The following is a 10,119-nucleotide window of genomic DNA, read 5'->3' as shown; positions in this document are numbered from 1 at the left end:
GTGATAACTGACTCAAGGCTGTGGGGTTTTCTTTAAGCCAATTTTTGTTTTGTTTTTGATTTGTGTTAATTTAATTTTGTTTGTTTTGAAAGGGGGGGGGGGTACTAAATTGATAGAGTATCTTAAGGGGTTAATACTGTGGCCACAGTTAGCTAAATAACCAAGGGAGATAGTGATCTAAACGTGTAATGATCGCTTAGACAATGTGCAGATATGGTAACAAAGAATGACATATTGCATATAATTTTTTTCTGATTTGGTGAGTTGATTTTTTCCTGTGAGAGTGCTGACCGGTAGCGAGATTCACAGGGGGTATCTGCCACCTACGTACAAGGTAGAATATATGGGGAAAAATAATAAGAGAAGAAAGGGTGGGGGTGGGACACGTGATTACTGATAACAGAGGACAGTAGATGAAACACCAGGCTGATAACAGAGATGACAGTAGGTGGCCCACTATACTGATAACAGAGGACAGTATGTGGAAGACGTAGGTGTGATAACAGTGACAGACACATAACGCAAGGTTAGTTTTTTTTGGGAAATTTTTCATTTATGTATGCGCTATATAAGAAACTGTTAATAAATAAATAAAATAAATAAATTTATTTTATTTACATTTTTGTCTTTGACAGAGGTAACACTGTTTTAAGCATTTGTATGGGATCACAGAAAGTTCTCTGAGTATGTGACTGGTGTGAGCAAGTGAGAAGGAATAGAAAATACTATGCTGGTCATAGTTAGTTGGAATTGGCGATGATGATGCACCTGTGAGGTAATGATTATTTGATGAGAGTGAACGCGCAATGGTCTGGTGACAGGTGGTGAAAGCTTCAAGAATTGAGATAGTATATCCCACTAACCCACATATGTTTGGAAAGATTGTACTGTCCCACTGAGGGGTTAATTCTGTTCAGTGAGAAGTGAGGAGAGGTGATATCTTTTTTTAGAGCCTAAGGGAAGAAAAAAGAAAAATGGGGAAAAAAAAGAATAATTTTGAAATTTTTGTTTATTTTTGAAAAAGCAGAAGGGAAAAAGTTTTTTTCAGTGATGAGGTGAGAGTAACATCAGAAATAACTCTGTAGGAAATTAAAGGCAGGAAATGGTTAATGAGATTGATAAGAGAGTAAAGTTGTATTCCTAAATGATGTGAAATATCCAAGGAGTGTTACAGAACAGTTTTCCATAACAAGGACATTTAAACAATTATGTGTTGAAAGATCTTAGAATTAAAGATATTGTTTACCCTTTTGAAAAAGCACAATGAATAGATTAAAGTTATTGCAATGTTCTGTATGAGACAGTGATCAGCCATACCCAAGGATGACCTCCAGCCCCCTCCCTTTTGCTTCCCTCATGTGATAATGTTGTTTTATCAACATCTGTTTAAAAACTGCCATTTTTTTTTCCAAATGACAAATGCTAATATGATGTCTGAGCTTAATAATGCTATTGCTTTTGCTTGTTTTATTTAAATTAAATCCCAGCCAATAGAGGTGTGACCATTCCAGATAAAAGATTAATTTACAAATTGATGCATTTAATTTTGCACAGAAAAAGCAAGTGTTTTTAAAAAAAAAAAATATTATTATTACTACTGAGCCACTAGAAATTCTTTAGAAAATAATATTGAGTCTGCAGGTACCTCTGCAGAATCCTTATCAAAGCCCTTATTGAAAAATACAGATTTTATAGTGATTATTATAAGATGCATATTGAGTTGCATTTTTATGCTTAAGGATTTATCTGATTGCATGTTGCCACTTTACTAGATCCATTGGTCATGCATATGAGCGCACAAATAAGGAATGGAGGTCACAATTAGGCGCAGCACAACTGGGTACTGCTACTAGTAATCGCATTTGCTGCACAACTAATCATGATATTATCTCAAATATTTGTAATGATTTAATGATTATTTTTTTCTCAGAGTGGTTTGGAAGAAATTGTGTATTATTAACAGGAATCCATGAGACACTGCTGTCAGAAGGCACTAACCGATATGAGGACCCTCGCGGGGTTAGAGGATACGAATGATGCTCATAGGGCATTAAGCAATTAGTATTTTGATGAGTTTTCAACTACTCATCCTGTCACAAGTTTCTGAACATCTATGGACCACAAGAAATAGTTTTTTTTCAAATTTGACAACAAAGCATATTATGTAATACCCATAGTATTTGCAACACTCTGTTATTGCAGGTTATCTACCCAATGCGATTATTCTTATTATTTTTTTAGTGTAAATCAATTCACTTTACAGTTATGGAAGTATTACAGTCATCTAGTCATTGGTTTATGATCTGCATATCTCTTACTATCAAATAGCAGATAGTCAGGACTTACTACATTTATTTACAGCACAGTCCAATATACGTGGACTCAATTAAGCCAAAGTTTTATGGAGAGCCCCACTATGTCCCACAATGAGTTACATGATTGCTACCACAATGCTGATTCAATATGCTTATGATCTAATGATGTGTTTAAATTCTTTACAGGATTCTCTTACTGACACCTTTTCTATTACTACTACTAAATCTAACTGACACAGAGCTGACAAAGTACAATATACTGACATAATTGCTTCATTTGAGGCTCTGATACACGCACTGACAGAAACCACAGCACTGGATATATCAGATTTATCATATACCTGTCTTTACTGTAATGAACAACAAGCAGCGGCCTTGGGAGTTTGAACACATATACATGGGGGTTCACATAGACCCATCAGGTGCTACAGTTGCACACTTGACCGAGTGGCATCTGCTTTACCAACATGTTTAAGGACTGTGGCGGCTGCTGCAGCCTTTGTATAGAAATTACAGAACACCGCACACTATGTGTCTCTAATGCTACATCTTTTCTAATGAACTCTTCACGGACAAGACACATTTCCAGTGCATGGTTCTCTCGTTGGGAACTTTTGCTCCCAGCGCCACATGACCTGACCATTGTCAGGTGTGGTACGCTAAATCCTGCTACTCTGCTACCTGGTGGGACCCGGGAGTCCCAGAGGATGGATGAGAGGCAGGATTTAGAACATGATTGTGAGGAATATTTAAAGCAAAATTTCTCCAATTAGACCTGATATCCCTGACATGCCACTGCCATCTGCAAAGATTGTAGTTGTCACCAACAAGGAGACTCAGGATGGCCATATACGGGATATGCGGTAGTATTGGATTTAGAGATCCTCATTTTCCATCGTGATTTTGCTATGATATAATACGCTAATATCACAGCAAGTAAAGGAGCTCATTGAGGCTGTGCAACTCCCTGCAAAGGCAGTAGTTGTCAAGTGTCAAGCTCACATGTTATAAAGTGATCTTGTTGCACTTGGTAACAAAAATAAGATGGCCACTGTTGTGAATCACACCACTATACAATTTAATGGGGTTTTTTTAGCAGAAGCTCATAAAACATCAAGAGTTGTGTATTTAACAGGAATGTGCCAATGGATGATGAATGGATGCAGTCAAAAGGCTAATGGCCTATGTAAAGATGGTGGGGGCAGACCAATAGCTCCCCAAACCCCTCCTCCTGGCATAAACAGAAGCTGCCCATGGGATGACCCATGTAAGGAGAGAGAGGGCATGTATTTTGATTTCATCTTATGCAGAGAAAAGGAGCCCCAAACTCATCTGCAAGAGAATGAACTCAGGAAAATTATTCCTATAGAACCATCTAACATTTCTCCTACCACTGGTCCATTCCAAAGGTTAAAAATAAATGTATTGAATTTACATGCATACAAAATTGTCATTATATTTAAATGGTATCTGATATGTTATCTTGATTAGAAGGACCATCCCAGCTGTCCCATGTACAGCATCCTTTACAACATGGGTCCTCAAACTGCGGCCCTCCAGATGTTATGAAACTACAAATCCCAGCATGCCTTGCCACAGTTTTGCTATAAGGGAGTGTTAAAACTGTGGCAAGGCATGCTGGGATTTGTAGTTTCACAACATCTGGAGGGCCACAGTTTGAGGACCCATGCTTTACAACAAAGAATTTTTTTGAGAAATTTGTGTTTAGATATGTATAATGTATAAGGTTCCCATAAGGTATATGGTATTAAAAAAAATCATAGAGGTACATATTTGACAGGAAAGGTATTCTAAGGAATAAGTCAATATATGGGTATTGAAGGTTGGTTGCACTCACCATTCACTAAAAGGTTTTAGTCAAAATTGAACATGTTAGCAAATGCACATTGAGAACACATTATTTAGGGTGGGTGTGGAAATGACCATGAGTTGACTTGAAGTTTTGTCTTCGGTTTTGTATAACGTTCACACTACTCCTCAGCAGCCACTGAACCTGTCCCCTTATAAGATCATTATTTTCATTTATATATACATTTTTTTATTTTTTGGAGACCAGCAAACCCTATTCAACATCCAGCAGCAGACTTGTCACTCTAATTCTCACATCATCTAAATACTTTACCAGAAAAGCAAACAAGCTTATGAAGGGATGTTGTTATAAGGTCCAGCCTGGAGACTATGCAATGGTGAGAAAATTCTTACAATTAAATGTCTCGTAGATCAAAGGCAAGACCCGTCCCTGTGAAACAAACCAATTGAATTAATGCGTCTCACTGCAAGAAGGTTTCCGACCTGGTGGTGATATCAGTTAAAGGAAAAATATACTGATGCAGATAAATATTGTGACTTTGATTCTAACTTAATAAACTTATTTGATGATGGGCCTGTCCAGGGCCCCCACACAGACCAAGACTAGGTCCACGGAATCGGGGGGCATCCTTAGTGGTGTCCCTGCGGGTTGTGGGCAAGAAGAGGTCCACGGAATCGGGGGGGGATACCCTTAGTGGTGTCCCTGCGGGTTGTGGACAATGTGTAAAACAATGATCCCCATGAGTGACCAAGTTTCCCATACACTCACTAACTGAAGAAGTCATTTTTTTTTTTAAGTTTTCATATTTTTATAGTGAATGAGGGTTACTAGGGATTGGTTGCTGGCAAGGACAGTGTGTATAGTTATCAAAGAGGTATTACTAGAGTCATGGTGGTGTATTCTACTTCTGCTTTTAAATTTAATCCCACAAGTATAATCATAACAGACACACATATACATCATACTACTGATGCTCCCAGGTTTTGGTATGCATCAGAGGATGGTAATAAAATACTGATAGTCAATATATTAAACTAATTAGAAGGTTTAAAATAAATATATAGAAATAACATAAAAGTAACTGAGAACTCTCACACCAGAACCATTGATAAAATACATCTAGTAAGGTATCAGTAAAGAAGAGGCATTCTAAGTAAGGATGGTAACAATGGTGCAAACATAATATCTAGATGCAAACTGACATTTCTTCCTAAGACGCTCATCATGAGCTGATAAAAAGAACAATAAGGTAAACTGATTGTTGGTTATATTGTCATCTATGGTATCACTCTGGTAATGTTGGGTTAATGGCTACTTATATTTGCAGTCAAATCAAACAACACTTCATTTTCTATGTAGGATTTACACAAGTGAATCTTATAAGGTTACTGACTCTCCCTTGGTTTAAAATTGGTAAAGAGTGTAATAACAGGAGATATTTTGGAGTACAACAAAACATGTAGTTATCATGTGACAGAGTTGGGTGAGCTAGTGGAAAATCTTGATAAAAAGGGTACTCATTGAATTGTTTCTTATGATGTTTTCTCAAATATACTGTCTCATAAGCCATGGACATTACCACAAGGATTATATTATATTTACACACTTAAGGTTTCTAAATGGTTACAAACAAGATCTATTGTAATAAATTTACTTTTACTAATTAATACAGTGGTGATTCAACATGAAGATTTGAAAGTAACACATGGTATATTAAAGAAACACACTTATTTACATTATCCCAAGTTTATAAAATTGTAATTGAATTTGTGAATATAATTAAAATATGGTACAAGCATCACAAATACTAAACTGATGGTGACGTTAAAAGGAAAGTTGAATGAAATTGTTTGGGTTAAAAATTTAGTTTATTGAACAGGTGTGAGTGATGTGATTCCCTACAGTTGGTTTATTTGGTTGAACCCCAATAACTGGTTCGCATAAGTCAATGTTATATATGCTTTAAGAAGTTTAATGTTTTTGCCAAGATAATATTATTGATTTTTCTGTATACTAGTGAAATGCTTCAAGAAGGTTTTCCGATGTATTAAGAGAGAAACAAATGATGCGTTTTGCAAGAGATATGAACTTTCTTTGGAGAAGTTCAGAGGATGGACTGTTAAAACTGAAATAACGCATCAATAATTATATACTTTTGTTATACTCTGTTTTCTCAAATATTGTTATTTATTGCTGCAGGTGGCGTTAGCTTGTTGCACAAGGTACTAGCCACGCCGTATGAGGCCTACCCTTTGCGCTAAGCAGCAGGTGTTTGTTAGAAGCAGCAGCCATTTTGTTAGGCATGACTTGCATAATAATATTATAAAATGGCTGATCATTCAGAACAGTGCTGTAAGAGTGATTTCTTATAGAGAATTGTTTTTGGTTTTAGAAGCTTAAGAATGTGATGTTGACAGTATAATAGAGCAAGGACAGACACCTAGACTCCACAAACATCACTATATGGGAACAAGGCCACACATGTGTAGACCCACAAGGCCACTGAAGTTGGGTGTTGGGTTAATTATGACATCATGATTGAAAGCAGAGCTTTCCAATAAGACTCAATGCTTATGAGTAATTAATTAATGTGATTAAGGTTTAAATATCAGAGTGATAGAAGGAGGGAAAAGGCAGTTGAGGAAGAACAAGGAAGCACAGGGGGCTGGAGGTAATTATGAAGGAGGTTTAATCATGGCTGATCACTGTCCTTGAAAGGTGTCCATTTTGATTTGATTTAGAATTACTGTTTAAGTATTAGCTAATCAATTTTATGTTTCTTGTGTTAGTCTGCATTTGCAAATACCTGTAATGAAGCTATTCTTTAAGTAAAGCATTGTCATACATTTCCTAACAAGGTTGTGTGGGTGTGCAATCATTTCAGCGTTGCCGTTATATTTAAAGGTAATAAAGTAAATATATACAGGTTTGGGTTATCAATCATATCTAATCTTATCAAACAAATCTCTGCGTTATCAGGAGCAAGTGGAGGAGGAGGTGGTGCCACTAGAAGAGGAGGAGGTGCTGCCAGCTGAGGAGGAGGTGGTGGCAGCCGAAGAGGAGGTGCTGCCAGCTGAGGAGGGCCAGGAAGAGGAGGAGGATGAGGAGGCCTGTGAGGTGGAGCAGGCGGCCGAAAGTGGTATGTATACATAAAGAATCATTATTCCTTTTGTCATCTACTATTTGCTATGTAGCACTGGTGATTCAATTGTGTTTTAAAATACTATAAAGTCATATAACAAACAGGGTAGCAACAGGCACACTTAGATAGGGTGCCCAAACCATCCCTTTCATCCTGGACACATATTAATGACACAGGTTGTGGGGATGGCTTTCAGGTCGATTTTAAGTGCCACTGAACCTGTGTAGTTAATCTGTATCCTGGAAGAAAGGGATGTCGTGCTCATGTAAGGGTTACATGTCCCTGCTGCAAGCGTACAATCTGTAGCCTCATATAGGTGAATAGAGTTTACAGGTGATTGATATTTCTAAACTAGATTAAGTATGGCATAAATGGATTATGGACAGGCGTGGCTTAGAATGGAGTCACAAGTGATCAGTGCCCCTGGGCCCTCCTCTAGCTAACCACCCCCTGCGGTCTGCATGTATTGTTGGCACCATAATTGTTGGTTGATTTTGTCTTAATAATGATTTTGTGCATGGGAGTGGGTTAGTGCTGCAGCTTTACCTACCTGGCATTATGACAATGATTTATGGAGCAGACCATCAGCAGGCAAGCCATGCTTGATTGCACAAATGTACTGTGCATTCCTGAGAGTTGACTAAGTCCCATGCCACGTTGCATCATAGAACAGACACTGAGCGCTTTTTGATGAGTTGTTATTGCTGGAGCTCATGACATGCTTCTCAGAGCTTAGTCATGGGAGGGTTTGGATTCAGAAGGAGCACTATGACTGTGAGGTGTTCTACAGAGTAAAGGGATGAGGGAAAAAAACAGCCTTTCCATTTAGTATGTATGCATGTATGTATAGATGTATGTGTCCTATATATAGTTATATATGTCTCTATATACATATATATATATATATATATATATATATATATATATATACACACACACCTGTCACCTTGCATTTATTACATTTATGTATGACTTGTATGATGTTAAAAGTATTCATGAATATCATAACTAATTTTACCCCCTTTTAACATGCCCACAGATGAGCCTACCCAAGCAGAGGAGGGTGTACGTGGGGCCCTTCTCAGAATGCGCCATCACCTGCAGCTGGTCCTTTCCGACCTGCAAGATCTGACAGATCTTCTAATATAATTTTTGTTTTTGTTAATAATTTATTTTAATATTATTGCTAAAATTAAAAAGTTTATCACAGTTTGAAGTTGTATGTGTGTTTTTTACACTTTACTGCTTTATTATGTATTAGTAATAATTAGCACATTGTAGAATATTGCATTTGACGTGCAATTTTGATATCATATGCATACATAAAAGCTACATAAAGGGGTGACAATGATTAAAATATCACTTCACATGATGTAAGAGTTAATATGTGTAATGGATGTGGTAGGAATGTGTTTAAGTATCTATTAGGATTTAATTGATTCCAATTCCAAAAAACACTTTTTAATGAGGTTGCCTAATTGCATAAGTGGGTCATGTGATCGATTTCTGTGTTCAGATAATAGTGTTGAATTGTGCGTAAATACACCGCATCGGTGCGTACGGGCAGGTTCCCGTCCGTTCTGACGCGGTAAGACCGTGCTTACGCTGTAATACCGTGCAGAATATGTGCGTGTCCACCGCACACGCAAGGTTTGGATGTCGTCCGTAAGCACGCCCTCTTCTTAAAGAGTGAGTCCGTCCGAATGCGGAGGCTCGGTGGGCGTTTCTACGGACGATGTCCGCACAGCGTGGCGTGCGGACCGCTACGTAAGAATTCGGGAAATTACGCACCGATCAGAATAAGGGCCTAAGTATGAAAGAAACACGTTCTGGGAAAAAACTTGAAAAACCCTTGTCGACATTTTCCATGTTGAACTATTGAATATGCTGACCTTTTGACGCATCCCGTGTCGATCGCATCCCCTAGTTGGCTCCCTTTTAGTGTAGGCGGAAAATGAGATCTCACAAAATACTAAGAGGTCACTTAGGAGGGTTTTTTTGGTTCAACTCTCAATATTTATTTAATCAATTAAATGTTTTACAAAAAATGTAATTACAATAATCATTGCCCAATAGTGTGTATTGGAGTAGAACAGGATTCAATCCTTTTCTTAAACATACTTCCTTGGCTTTGTCAGTTTTCACTAAAACTTAAATTTATTACCCGCATAACATGGCACAATAGTTAAATAGTATTAAACTGTTTAACACAGTTAAACCATATACAACATTACAAATAGTACATTACAGAAATACAGATGGTACAAAACAATTTTAACAGGTACAAATGACACCCGGTAAGATCTCGGAGTACACTGTTTTACCCTTTTGGGGGTTTGAGGTGAGGAACAGTGTATCCTTCACTAAAAAGACCTGTTTCACCTTCATACTACGCATTTCGTTATAGCCAGGACTACTGTACTTCAGGTTTTTTTAATCTCAATGTAAAGCTCATATGAATTAGTTGACATCGAGAACGAGGGGTATAATCTAGATAGTGCCAACAGTTTATAGAGCGTTGATTACTTACATAAAGATGTCATCAATTAGAACCCGTAATTAAAAATGAGCAGACAATTTATCCTCAGGTGTGTATGGGTGTATAAAGTACAAATCTATGTGTGTGTATTACAGATGTGTGGCTCTCCTCATTACTGGGGTCCTTAAACTGATACATACAGTACTGTAACCTTAAAGAATACTAATGCAAAAAAGGGAAAATGGACTTCTGGTCAATGCTATTTTCTTCACTTATATAAAACACTAACTTTTCCAAGAAATTATTAAACTTAATACATTTACCAACTGACCAATTAAAAAAATTCCCGTAA

The sequence above is a fragment of the Crinia signifera genome, chromosome 11 (genome assembly GCF_055691185.1).
Source record: "Crinia signifera chromosome 11, ASM5569118v1, whole genome shotgun sequence".
NCBI classification, from domain to species: Eukaryota; Metazoa; Chordata; class Amphibia; order Anura; family Myobatrachidae; genus Crinia; species Crinia signifera.
The sequence above is the reverse complement of the archived record's forward strand: the minus strand, read 5'-3'. Positions refer to the sequence as shown.